This window comes from Bos indicus x Bos taurus, chromosome 4 (genome assembly GCF_003369695.1).
Source record: "Bos indicus x Bos taurus breed Angus x Brahman F1 hybrid chromosome 4, Bos_hybrid_MaternalHap_v2.0, whole genome shotgun sequence".
Classification (NCBI taxonomy): Eukaryota; Metazoa; Chordata; class Mammalia; order Artiodactyla; family Bovidae; genus Bos; species Bos indicus x Bos taurus.
In genome coordinates, this window is record NC_040079.1 from 114944685 (window position 1) to 114956709 (window position 12025).

A 12025-nucleotide genomic window follows, 5' to 3' on the forward strand; every position below is an offset into this window, starting at 1 on the left:
AGGGATAAATCCTCAGTCATCTAGGGCAGCAGTTCCTAACCTTTTTGGTATCAGGGAGCAGTTTTACGGAAGACAAGTTTTCCATGGATGGGAGTGGGGAAGGTTTCAGGATGATTCAGTCACATTATGCTTATTGTGCACTTAATTCCTATTATTATTACATTAGCCCCACCTCAGACCATTAGGCATTAGATCTCGGAGGCTGGGGACCCGCATTCTAAGGTACTTATTTCTTGATCATATTCTCATTCTCCAGGGACACCAGGATGCCAACATTAGGGTATAATGAGGTTGCTCTCATTTAAAATTTCAATGACTGCTTCTATGTGATGATTATTCTGTATAATTTTCCTCTAAATACACTTGTGCTTTTTAAGAGGATGATCACAAGGATTTGAACAAGAACAGCATAGGAAAATATATCAGCAAGAGGAGAGCGTAGCATGGTGGTCATGCTTGGACCCTGGAGGTAGAAAGCAGGATTAGAGTTTTGCTTCCACTGTGAGGTAAGCTGCTTAATTTCTCTGTGCCTCAATTTCTCCACTTGTAAAACAGGGATGAAAATATTTATTGTTTCTTTAGTGCCTGGGAGGATTAAATATGTTAATATCATGAAAAGCACAGAGAATGCCATCCTCACTGATGGGTAGTTTCTACTAAGACCTTTCACCTCCTGACCCTTCTCATCGCCCCCCGAGCCAATGGCGGACAGCGCAGTACGACAGGGAGCCCTGGAGGTCACCTGCAGAATCACACCTGGAAGGACCCCAGTCTTGGTTCCAGCTCCTACAAGGAATCAGGCTCCTCAGAGAATGTGGTTAGGTATCCTAGTTAGGTTTCGAGGGCTACGTGTGCTGATAGTACCTCCTGCAGAAAAGTGAGGCCACCCTGGGAGCTGTGAGTCACACAGAACCTACGCCAGCTGCCCATGCTCACTCAGACACTACTTTCTCTGTGACTTGCTCTTTGCTCTTCAATGGAACAACAGTAGCGCCCACCTCACGGGGCACCATAAGGCATCACATACGTATCACGCGAGTGCTCAGAAATGTCCCCAGCTGCCAGAAATGCTGTTAGGAAGTGATGTATATGTGTTTGCTAAAGAAACAGGAAATAAACCAAAGGACACCACAGAACACAAAATTCTAGAGCGGGAACTCCAGCTCTTTGATTTCACAGGTGAGGACACAGAGGACCAGAAGCTGAATTTGAGACCAATCCCACCTGACTCACCTTGAGTGGTGAGTCAATGAAAGAGAGCGTTGATGACCCCAGCTTACGTGCTGAGAGGAAGATGCTGCACTCAGGGTTCCTGTGCATCCCCGCTGCCCTGTGTAATCATCAAAACAAGCCGATGGAGTGAACATCTGTCTCATTGTCCATTAAAGGGAAGTGAGTTTAGAGGGCCTCGGTCACCTGCTGAAGGCCACAGAGCTGACCGCTCTCTGACACTTCGTCTGCTTACAAAAGGGGACACACGTGGGTCCAGCCCGTGCTCTCTGACACCACACCCTGTTTTGAAGGTGGACCCTTTGCGGGATTTTCTGCTATCTCCTTAGTGCTGGCAACTGTCCTTGGCATATTTTGGGTGGGCACTAAATATCCATTAACTTAGTGAATGCTGTGGCACCCCACTCCAGTACTCTTGCCAGGAAAATCCCATGGGCAGAGGAGCCTGGTAGGCTGCAGTCCATGGGGTCGCGAAGAGTCAGACACGACTGAGCGACTTCATTTTCACTTTTCACTTTCATGCATTGGAGGAGGAAATGGCAACCCATTCCAGTGTTCTTGCCTGGAGAATCCCAGGGACGGGGGAGCTTGGTGGGCTGCTGTCTATGGAGTCGCACAGAGTCGGACACGACTGAAGTGATGCAGCAGCAGCAGCAGTGAATGCTGTAACCAAAAGCATCTGTATGATGAAACCAATACCTGTTTTCCCCTGAGGACAGGTGACTTTGTAATGTTATGTGTCCAATACTGCGCTTGGCACTGAGAATAAGAGGTGAGCAAGATGGACGGGACCTCGAGGCTGATTTTGTTGGAAGGGAGGTAGGTAATGATCAGATGTCTCATGGACAATGGCACTGCTCCTCACCACAGGGTGCGTGTGTGGAGAAATAGTTCAGGGGGCTTCCCTAAACCAAACGAAACAGGGGGGTTGGTTTTGGCCATGTCTGTGGGGCTTCCTTGTGGACAGGCTGCAGGTGTCCCACTGAGACACTTGCATGGCAGTGGCACTGAAGCTAAGCATGGGTGGGATTGTTCAAGAAGAGTGTCAGGGAAGAAAGGAAAAGACAAAACCCTAAGAAGGCCTAACTTTCATGAGGCTGGTATAGGATGGAAGTTTCTGGGAAGCTGTCCGAGAGCTGGGAAAACCTGAGAGGGTGCGGTGTCATGGAGCACAAAGTGATCAGGAGAGTCAGAGGCTGCAGAGCTCAGGCAGGATAAAGATGAACAGCGCCACTGTGCAGAGGGCGCTAACACCCCCTGGGAGAGTGGGGCATCTAAACCAGTGCAGCGTGGAGCAGAGACGGGGTGGGCAGGCTGTCCGGGGGTGATGTGCAACAGGGCAGGTTACAAGGGGTAAGATGCAGCAGCATTGACAGGCGTGAGGCTGGAGGCACATTTCTGGGGGGTCTTTTGCTGACATGTTCCCCCTCGGGCTTCTGGCAACTGAGCCCACCCCAGGGGCCATCCTTGGCCACTTCCCTTATTCCTGAGAACTTTCAAGGTGGTTTCTTCCATATGCAGTGCTGTCAATGCCACCTTTGTGCAGGCTCCCAGGTTCACAGCTTGGCCTGAACTCCCCTAAGCTCCAAGGTCACACACCTAAATGCCTGCTGACAAGAGCACCTGGACACGGGCAGGTGCATGTCCAAACCAACCCCTTGATTCTCTCCCCAGACCTGCTCCTCCCCCATGTGCATGGATGCTAAGTAGCTTTAGGCAACTACACCTCTTTGGGACCCCATGGACTGTAGCCTGCCAGACTCTTCTGTCCATGGGATTCTCCAGGCAAGAATACTGGAATGGGTTGCCATTTTCTACTCCAGAGGATCTTCCTGACCCAGGGATAGAACCTGCATCTCTTTCATCTCCTGCATTGGCAGGGGCATTCTTTACTGCTAGCATCCTCCTCCCCCTGCCTCCTCCATCTCAGGGGAACAACAACGCCTTGTTTCTAGCTGTTCTGGGCCAGACGCTGCATATCTTCCTGGAATAGTCCACACCCCTCCAGCAGAGGCCAGTCTTCCTCTGTGTCCCTGTCACTACTTGCCTGAACCCACAGTCATTTCTCAGCTGAATAAGTGTCACAGCCCCTCCCTGGCCTCCTCACACCCACCTGAGATCCTGCCACAGGACAGCAAAGCAGGTCATGCTCTGCCTGAAATCTGCAAATGCTTCCCGCCCCATGTCCTGCCTGATTTCATTTCCTTTGGGAATATACCCAGAAGTAGAATTTCTGGGTTGTAGGGCAGTTCTATTTTTAATTTTTTGAGAAGCCTCTATAATGCTTTCCATAGTGGCTAACCATTTTTCATTCCCACCAACAGAGCACGAGGGTTCCCTCTTCTCCACATGTGGCCAACATTTGTTATATCCTGACTTTTTGATAACAGTCATTCTGACCGGTGTGCGGTGATACTGACTGTGGTCCCGATTTGCACTTCCCTGATGAATGATACTGAGCGTCTTTCCACGCTTCTGTCTGTTGGCCATTTGGACGCCGCTTGTGACAATGTGGATGGGCCTTGAGGGCATTGCACTAAGTAAGATGACTCAGAATATGTGGAATCTAAAACACCCAAATTTATAAGAACAGTAAAACGGTGGTGACCAGAGGCTGGGGTGTGAGGAGAGAGGAGAGAGGTAGTTTTAGGAAACAAACTTACAGAGTAGATGAATAAGCCTAGAGATCTAGTACTTAGCACAGCGATCATAGGCAATAATATTGTATGATAATCATCACTTGTTGAAACACTAGATCTTGATTCTTCCCACCAGAAAAAGAGAAAGTATAGGCATGTGAAGGAACACGGGTGCTGACTGTCGCTACAGATTACAGTATATTAATGTACCAAATCTGCACACGGCGCACCTGAAATACACATAATGTTATATGTCAAGTAGATTTCAATGAAAACGAAAGTAAAATCTTGTGGCAGAAGCTGCTGAGGGAACTGGATGGGAGTGCACAGCGAGCTCTGGGAAGAGGGAACCTTTGCTGTGAAACCTGTCCTGGAGCAGACCAGAGGGTAAGTGAGGACCAGGTTGGCACCTGGGGCAGCTCCAACCTGCCTGCCAGGAGATGCGAAGCCACAGCTCCCACAGCTGCACTGGCCCAGTTTTGTTCATCTGGGCACCTGCAGAGATTATGCAAGAACCCAGGCAGACTGACACACTGGTCATGGTGCCATGCCTTCAGGGAGGGAAGGGGAAGTAGCAGCCAGGGAGGAAATAGAGTTCAAAGTCTGGGGCTTTGGGTCAAGGTGCATCACTCGGGGAATTAGCAAGTCCCCAGAGCTGGCTGTGGCCAGCCCATTAGTGAAAAAATATTGCACCATATCAGTAAACAAAGGATGCTGCAGCCATCAAAACATCACATTATAACCTCCCCAATGGTGAGCCCTGAAGAGAACTCTGCCTGGAGACAGGATGCCCACCATCAAACCATCAGACACTGCAGCTACCACCACCCGCAATGGTGGACTCTGAGACTCAGGATGAGAAAGCATAGGATACTGGCCCTAGATAACTGAGGTGCATACCAAAGGATGATTTCAGTGAGCCCAGACTTGCATCTTCCCGGACATAGAAAAGTGCTAAATTCCTTAACTTCAGATGTCTGCTTTTCTTTAAGTAACAGTAATCTTTTGATGTTCCAACTACCTGGTCTTTGTTGCAAAAATTGCTAAATATCCAGCCCCACCACCTGTAGCTCTTCTGAGCTTATCTGAGAGGCTGTGTCCCAGGCTTCAGTCCTCAGTTTTATCTGCTGAATAAAACACAATTCTCAACTTTCAGTTTGTGCATCAGTTTTCGACACCCCAAGGGCGTGTTTCCTTTGGGATTTGCTTGTTTCTGTCAGTTTACTATTTATCTAGCTTTGCATTTCCTCAAGGATGCTTCCCTTCCAATGTCCCCTGTGGACACAGCCCTCAGACCCTGCCTACTCAACAGATTTGATCTGCCCTCAGTGGGGGGTTGTCTAAACACCTCTTCTCTATACCCTTCCCCAGGTGAGACAGCCCTGGGGAAAGAGTGCTCAGGTATTAGTACGAACCTGTGACTCTCCTTCTGGGAATTTGGCGAGGGGATTCAAGGAGATGGTGACATCATATCCTGGTCTTACAGGGGTTCCTAAGTCCCACCATAAAGAGTACATCCACCATGGTCACCGATGACATAATATGTGGGGAGTTTCAATCTTAGAGTACCTGTATAGTCTTAAGTTCAAAAGGTAATCTTGCTGTCAGACGATACTGTTGTTGTTTTACCCAATCACTAAGTCACATCCAACTCTTTGCAACCCTATGAACTGCAGCACACCAGGCTTCCCTGTCCTTCACTCTCTCCCAGAGTTCACTCAAACTCATGTCCATTGAGTCGGTGATGCCACGATTTAACTTTGGTCACTACAAATAAAGTGGGAATTCCCAGGTGGTGCTAGTGGTAAAGAACCTTCCTGCCAATGCAGGAGATGTAAGAGATGTGGGTTCAATCCTTGGGACTGGAAGATCCCCTGGAGCAAGGCATGGCAACCCAGTTCAGTATTCTTGCCTGGAGAATCCCATGGACAGAGGAGCCTGATGGGCTACAGTGTACAGGGTCACAAAGGGCTCGACATGAGTGAAGAGACTTAGCACACGTGCACACATAAACTAGCACTGATTCTATGTGAGCAAGCATCTTTTTAATGAAAGCAGTGTCTCCCGTTGTCCCTATTTCTGGGTGTCATCTGGGCAGATGGATGGAGCAAAAGCTAATTGAACTGATAGGTTCATTCCTAAAGTTGGGGGAAAAAAAAGAGTCCTTCCAGGAACTGTACAAACCATGCATAGACCTATGCCCAAGATGTGGGGAATTTATCCGTTATTTGCTACTATTAGATGACCAAGTCACCATACTTTTGGCCATGGAAATTCTAGTACCTACCCAGTGTTTTTGGATTCTGTCTTATTCTTAGGCTCCTAAGAAAGGGTAAAAAGTCTCCACCCAAACTTGAGTGCCTCGGGTCAACGAAATGACTCCCTTTGGTTGTTTATATTCCATCCCTGAAAATTAAAGCCCTCTTCACAGGTGGGAGCAGGCAAGCTGCCAGGGAAAACAGTTTCTGTCATCACCATCTTTGGTAATTCCAGAAAGAAAAACACTGGGCATGCTTCATGGAAAGTTATGAGAAGAAACAAAAGTTGCTATTTCAGCACTTTCTTTCTTCCTCACTTAGCACAAAACGCCCTAAAACAGCATACTGATTACGTGCTTTTGGTTCTTAAATGGAGATTTTAACATAAAATCTTTAAGTCTGATTTTTCCTTCCTATTTCCCCAATGTGTACCAAAGATTGTTATATCCCTCCAACAGATATTTACAAAGGGTTAATTTTTCTGCTAAAACGGTATTAGCTAGAAAGCTGTACATAGACAGTTATCTGAAGATTTGTAGTCTTTTTGTTTTAATTTTATTTTTCCTTTTTTTTCTGGCTTACTTTTCTTTCTAAAAAATTTTTATTTTATTAAAATATAGTTGATTTACAGTGGCATGTGACTTTCAGGTGTACAGCAGCAAGACTCAATTACACAGATCAACTTTTTCAGATTCTTTTCCCTTATGGGCTATTATAGACACCGAGCATAGCTCTCTGTGCTGGACAGTAGGTCCTTGTTAGTCGTCTGTTTCATATATAGTTGTGTGTGTGTCTTAATCCCAGACTCCTAGTTTGTTCTTTCCCCTTTGGCAACCCCAGAGACTATTTTCTACGTCTGTGGCTCTACTTCTGTTTTGTAAATAAATTCATCTGCATCATTTTCTTTATGCTGCACATGTAGGTGCCATATGGTATTTGTCTTTGTCCGGTTTATTTCCCTCAGTAGGATAACTTCCAGGTCCATCCATGTTGCTGTAAATGATATAATTTCATTCTTTACAATTGTTTATTATAGTTGCTTTACAATGTTGTGCTATTTTCTGCTGTACAGCAAAGCGAATCAGCCATATGTATATATGTACACACACACACACACTCACATATATATATCCCCTATTTTTTGAATTTCCTTTCCATGTAGGTCACCAAAGAGCATTGGGTAGAGTTTCCTGTGCATCAGGAAGCAGTCTGTTCTCATCAGTTATCTATTTTACATATAGTATCAGTGTATGCAAAAGTAGGAAGTCAAGAGATACCTGGAGTAACAGATAAGTTTGGCCTTGGAGTACAAAATGAAGAAGAGCAAAGGCTAATAGTATTCTGGCAAGAGAATGCACTGGTCATAGCAAACACCCTTTTTCACACAACACAAGAGACGACTTTACGCATGGACATAACCAGATAGTCAATACCAAAATCAGATTGATTGCATCCTTTGTGGCCAAAGATGGAAAAACTGTATACAGTCAGCAAAAACAAGACCTGGAGCTTACTGTGGCTCAGGTCATCAGCTTTTCATAGCAAAATTCAGGCTTAAACTAAAGAAAGTGGGGAAAACCACTAGGGCAGTCAGGTATGAATTAAATCAAATCCCCTATGAATATATAGTGGAGGTGACAAATAGATTCAAAGGATTAGATCTAGTAAACAGAGTGCCTGAAGAACTGTGGGTGAAGGTCCATAATACTGTGCTGCTGCTGCTGCTAAGTCGCTCAGGTCGTGCCCGACTCTGTGCGACCCCATAGACGGCAGCCCACCAGGCTCCGCCGTCCCTGGGACTCTCCAGGCAAGAACACTGGAGTGGGTTGCCATTTCCTTCTCCAATGCATGAAAGTGAAAAATGAAAGGAAAGTTGCTCAGTCGTGTCTGACTCTTCGCGACCCCATGGACTGTAGCCTCCCAGGCTCCTCCGTCCATGGGATTTTCCAGGCAAGAGTACTGGAGAGGGGTGCCATTGCCTTCTCTGAATATTGTGCAGAAGGAGGCAAACAAAACCATCCCAAAGAAAAAGAAATGCAAGAAGGCACAGAGGTTTTCTGAGGAGGCTTTACAAACAGCTGAGGAAAGAAGAGAAAGGAAAAGCAAGGGAGAAAGGGAAAGGTACACTAAACTAAATGCAGAGTTCCAGAGAATAGCAGGAGAGATAGGAAGGCCTTCTTCACTGAAGAATGCAAAGAAATAGAGGGTAACAACAGAAAGGGTGAAGACTAGAGAGCTCTTCAAGAAAATGGGAAATATCAAAACAACACTCCACTGAAAGATGGGCACCATAAAGGACAGAAACGATAAAGACCTATTAGAAGCAGAAGAGATCAAGAAGAGATGGGAAGAATGCACAGAAGAGCTGTAAAAAAGAGATCTTAATGATATAGGTTCTGGCACGGGTTGTGATTTGGGACCCATGTCCTCAGGAAACACACGGGGGATCCTGGATGGCAGTTGTTCCTGGAACTCCCAGGGAGTGAGGTCACATCTGGCAGGTTGAGAACTATCCGCATGGAGGGGAACGGTTGGTAATGGAGGAGCAGACAACACACAAAGGGGAAAGAGGACAGAGGAACCCTGGAGGAGCCACAGCAGAGGGAAGAGAGTGGGCAGGGCAGGAAGAGGAGCGGAAGGGAGCACATGGCCACAGGAGGCAGAGGAAGATGCTGCTGCTGCACAGATGAAGCGGGCTTTGGGAGACTCCAAAGGGGCGTGGCCAAAGCAGGGTCTTACTTTTGCTCTGAAGACTGAACCTAGGTTTCGGCTCTGTCCGTGCGCGTCCTCTTCCCTGTATCTTTGGAGGTTGGGGATGTCCCAGGGGGCGCACCTTCTCCACCACGTGGCTCTGGGTGGGCCTTGGGTCTTCTCCTGCGTTGCTCCCTCCTTCCCTTTGGCCGCTGCCCTTGTTCAGGACCAGAGCATCTCTGTCTGGCTTACTTTAAAGCTCTCTCACCTCGCGGTCTGCCTCCAGCCTTTCCCTTCCCCAAGGTAGTTTCCACAATGCTCCCACTACCGGTCACTCACGTGTTTACTCAGAATTTCCCTAGATACCAGTAAGTGCCAGGCACAGTCCCACATGAGCGAACAGAGCCTCAGAGAAGGCAGATTCCATCCCTCCACTCACAAGCTCACATCCTGGTGACAGGAGACAGAAGAAATGCCTGGGCAATTTTAAGTAGTGACCCATTTTTAAAGACAGAAACATTTGCGGGCTGAGGACAGAGAGCTCACACAGGCAATTAAACTGGAGGGCTGAGAGACCTCTCTGAGGAGGTGGACATTTGCCTGAATGACGACAAGGAACTGAAGAATATTCCAAGAAGAGGGCAGGGGGAGGGTGGTGGGAGCTGCTCAGCTTTGATTCCACTCAACAGGACAGGGAGGCCATTTTGGCCAGAGACCCTCAGGGTGCTCCTGGACAGAAGCTTGGCTTTTTCTGGTGTCATGATCTTGAGTGCTCAGTTGCTAAGTCAGGTCCGACTCTCTGCGACCCCATGGACTGTAGCCCACCAGGCTCCTCTATCCACGGGATTCTCCAGGCAGGAACACTGGAGTGGATGGAGTGCTAGTTCCTCCTCCAGGGGATCTTCCTGATCCAGGAATCAAACCTGTATCTCCCCCATCTCCTGTACTGGCAGGCAAATTTTTAAACTACTGAACCACCTGGGAAGCTCACTCCCTACTTAAATTATAAGTAGAATCAAACCCAAATGATATCTCTGGCAGACAGGCAGCTGTTCAGTGGGGCCCCGATTCTTCTTACCTCATCTTACCCCTCCTACAGGACTCACACACATCAGCCTCCACAAGGTTCCCACTACCTGCATCATCCTGTCCTGTATCTAGCAGACTCCTATCCACCCTTCAAGACCCCAGTGCAATGTCCCATTCCACAAAACGTAAACGTCTGCCTCTTGAGTGCCCCAGGGCACTTGCACTTGCTGAGCCTGTCTTCCCCCTGGCCTCATCAAAAGCATGGGTAAAGTTTGCCCACCTGTGTCGCTCAGCAGCTGAGTGTGGCTCCAGGCAGGACAGGCAACAGCCCCCCCACCACATTTTGGCAGATAGGAAACTCAGTTAAGTTCAGTCGTTCAGTCTTTGTGACTCCTTGTGACTCTTTGTGACTCTTTGTGACTCTATGGACTGCCCCATGCTAGACTTCCCTGTCCATCACCAACTCCTAGAGCTGGTTCAAACTCATGTCCATCAGGTCAGTGATGCATCCAACTATCCCAACCTCTGTTGTCCCCTTCTCCTTCTGCCTTCAATCGTTCCTGGAATTAGGGTCTTTTCCAATGAGTCAGTTCTTTGCATCAGGCGGCCACAGTATTGGAGCTCCAGCATCAGCATCAGTCCTTCCAGTGAATTTTCAGGACTGATTTCCTTTAGGATGGACTGGTTGGATCTCCTTGCAGTACAAGGGACTCTCAAGAGTCTTCTCCAACACCACAGTTCAAAAGTATCAATTCTTTGTCACTCAGCATTCTTTATGGTCTAACTCTCATATCTACACATGACTACTGGAAAAACCACAGCTTTGACTATACAGACCTTTGTCAGTAAAGTAATGTCTCTGCTTTTTAATATGCTGTTTAGGTTTGTCACAGCTTTTCTTCCAAGAAGCAAGAAGCAGGTGTACTTCTTAAGGGTGAAACACAGGAGGAAGACCCTGCCTACAGAATGCTTCACACTTATACCACTCTCTTCACACTTATCTACAGGGACACAGAGCAAGCACGTCCCAGGAAGATGTGCAGTCGGGGCTGTGTATGGCTCGCATGCACTGGGACCATTCTGGATGGGGTCGGGTGGGTCAGTCAGCATCCCACAGAGATTTTCAGGTGGACATCCATTTTAGATTTTCCCAAATATTCATGCCCAGACACACGCAGACACAGCAACTGTATAGGCTTGGATACAATTTAAGTAAAGCTTGCAAAAGTAGTAGGGAGAAAGGTGGGATGCCATAGGGTAAGTTTAAAAGTATATTCTGATATAGATTCCACAAATATAGTCAACTGATCTTTGACAGAAGGGCAATGGAAACACAGTGGAGAAAATACAATCTTTCAGCAAATGGCGCTGGAATAACTGGACATCCACAAGCAAAAAAGTGAATCTAGACACAGATCCTACACCCTTTTCAAAGAATAACTCAAAGTGGATCACAGACCAAAAATATAAAATGCAAAGCTAAGACACTCCTGGAAGATAATCTTGGAGAAAATTGAAATGACATTGGGTTTGGTGATAACTTCCGAGATATAACACCAAAGGTACCATCCGTGAAAAAGTTAATTGATGAGCTGAACTTTATTAAAATTAAAAATATGCTCTGCCACAGATACTGTCAAAAAATGATAAGACAAGCCACTGACTGAGAGAAAATATCTGATACATCTGATAAAGGTCTGTTATCCAAAACACACAGTTCAGTTCAGTTCAGTCGCTCAGTCGTGTCCGACTCTTTGCGACCCCATGAATCGCAGCACGCCAGGCCTCCCTGTCCATCACCAACTCCCGGAGTTCACTCAGACTCATGTCTATCGAGTCAGTGATGCCATCCAGCCATCTCATCCTCTGTCGTCTCCTTTTCCTCCTGCCCCCAATCCCTCCCAGCATTAGAGTCTTTTCCAATGAGTCAACTCTTCGCATGAGATGGCCAAAGACTGGAGTTTCAGCTTTAGCATCATTCCTTCCAAAGAAATCCCAGGGCTGATCTCCTTCAGAATGGACTGGTTGGATCTCCTTGCAGTCCAAGGGACTCTCAAGAGTCTTCTCCAACACCACAGTTCAAAAGCATCAATTCTTCGGTGCTCAGCCTTCTTCACAGTCCAACTCTCACATCCACTGGATCCTGACCACTGGAAAAACCATAGCCTTGACTAGACG

At 47.1% G+C, this 12025-nt stretch overlaps 1 protein-coding gene across 3 annotated transcripts in view; it reads right to left on the minus strand.

Moving 5' to 3' along the window:
- Positions 1 to 12025, minus strand: part of COBL (cordon-bleu WH2 repeat protein) — a 299076-nt gene that overhangs the window by 91366 nt on the left and 195685 nt on the right. The window lies entirely within an intron of this gene.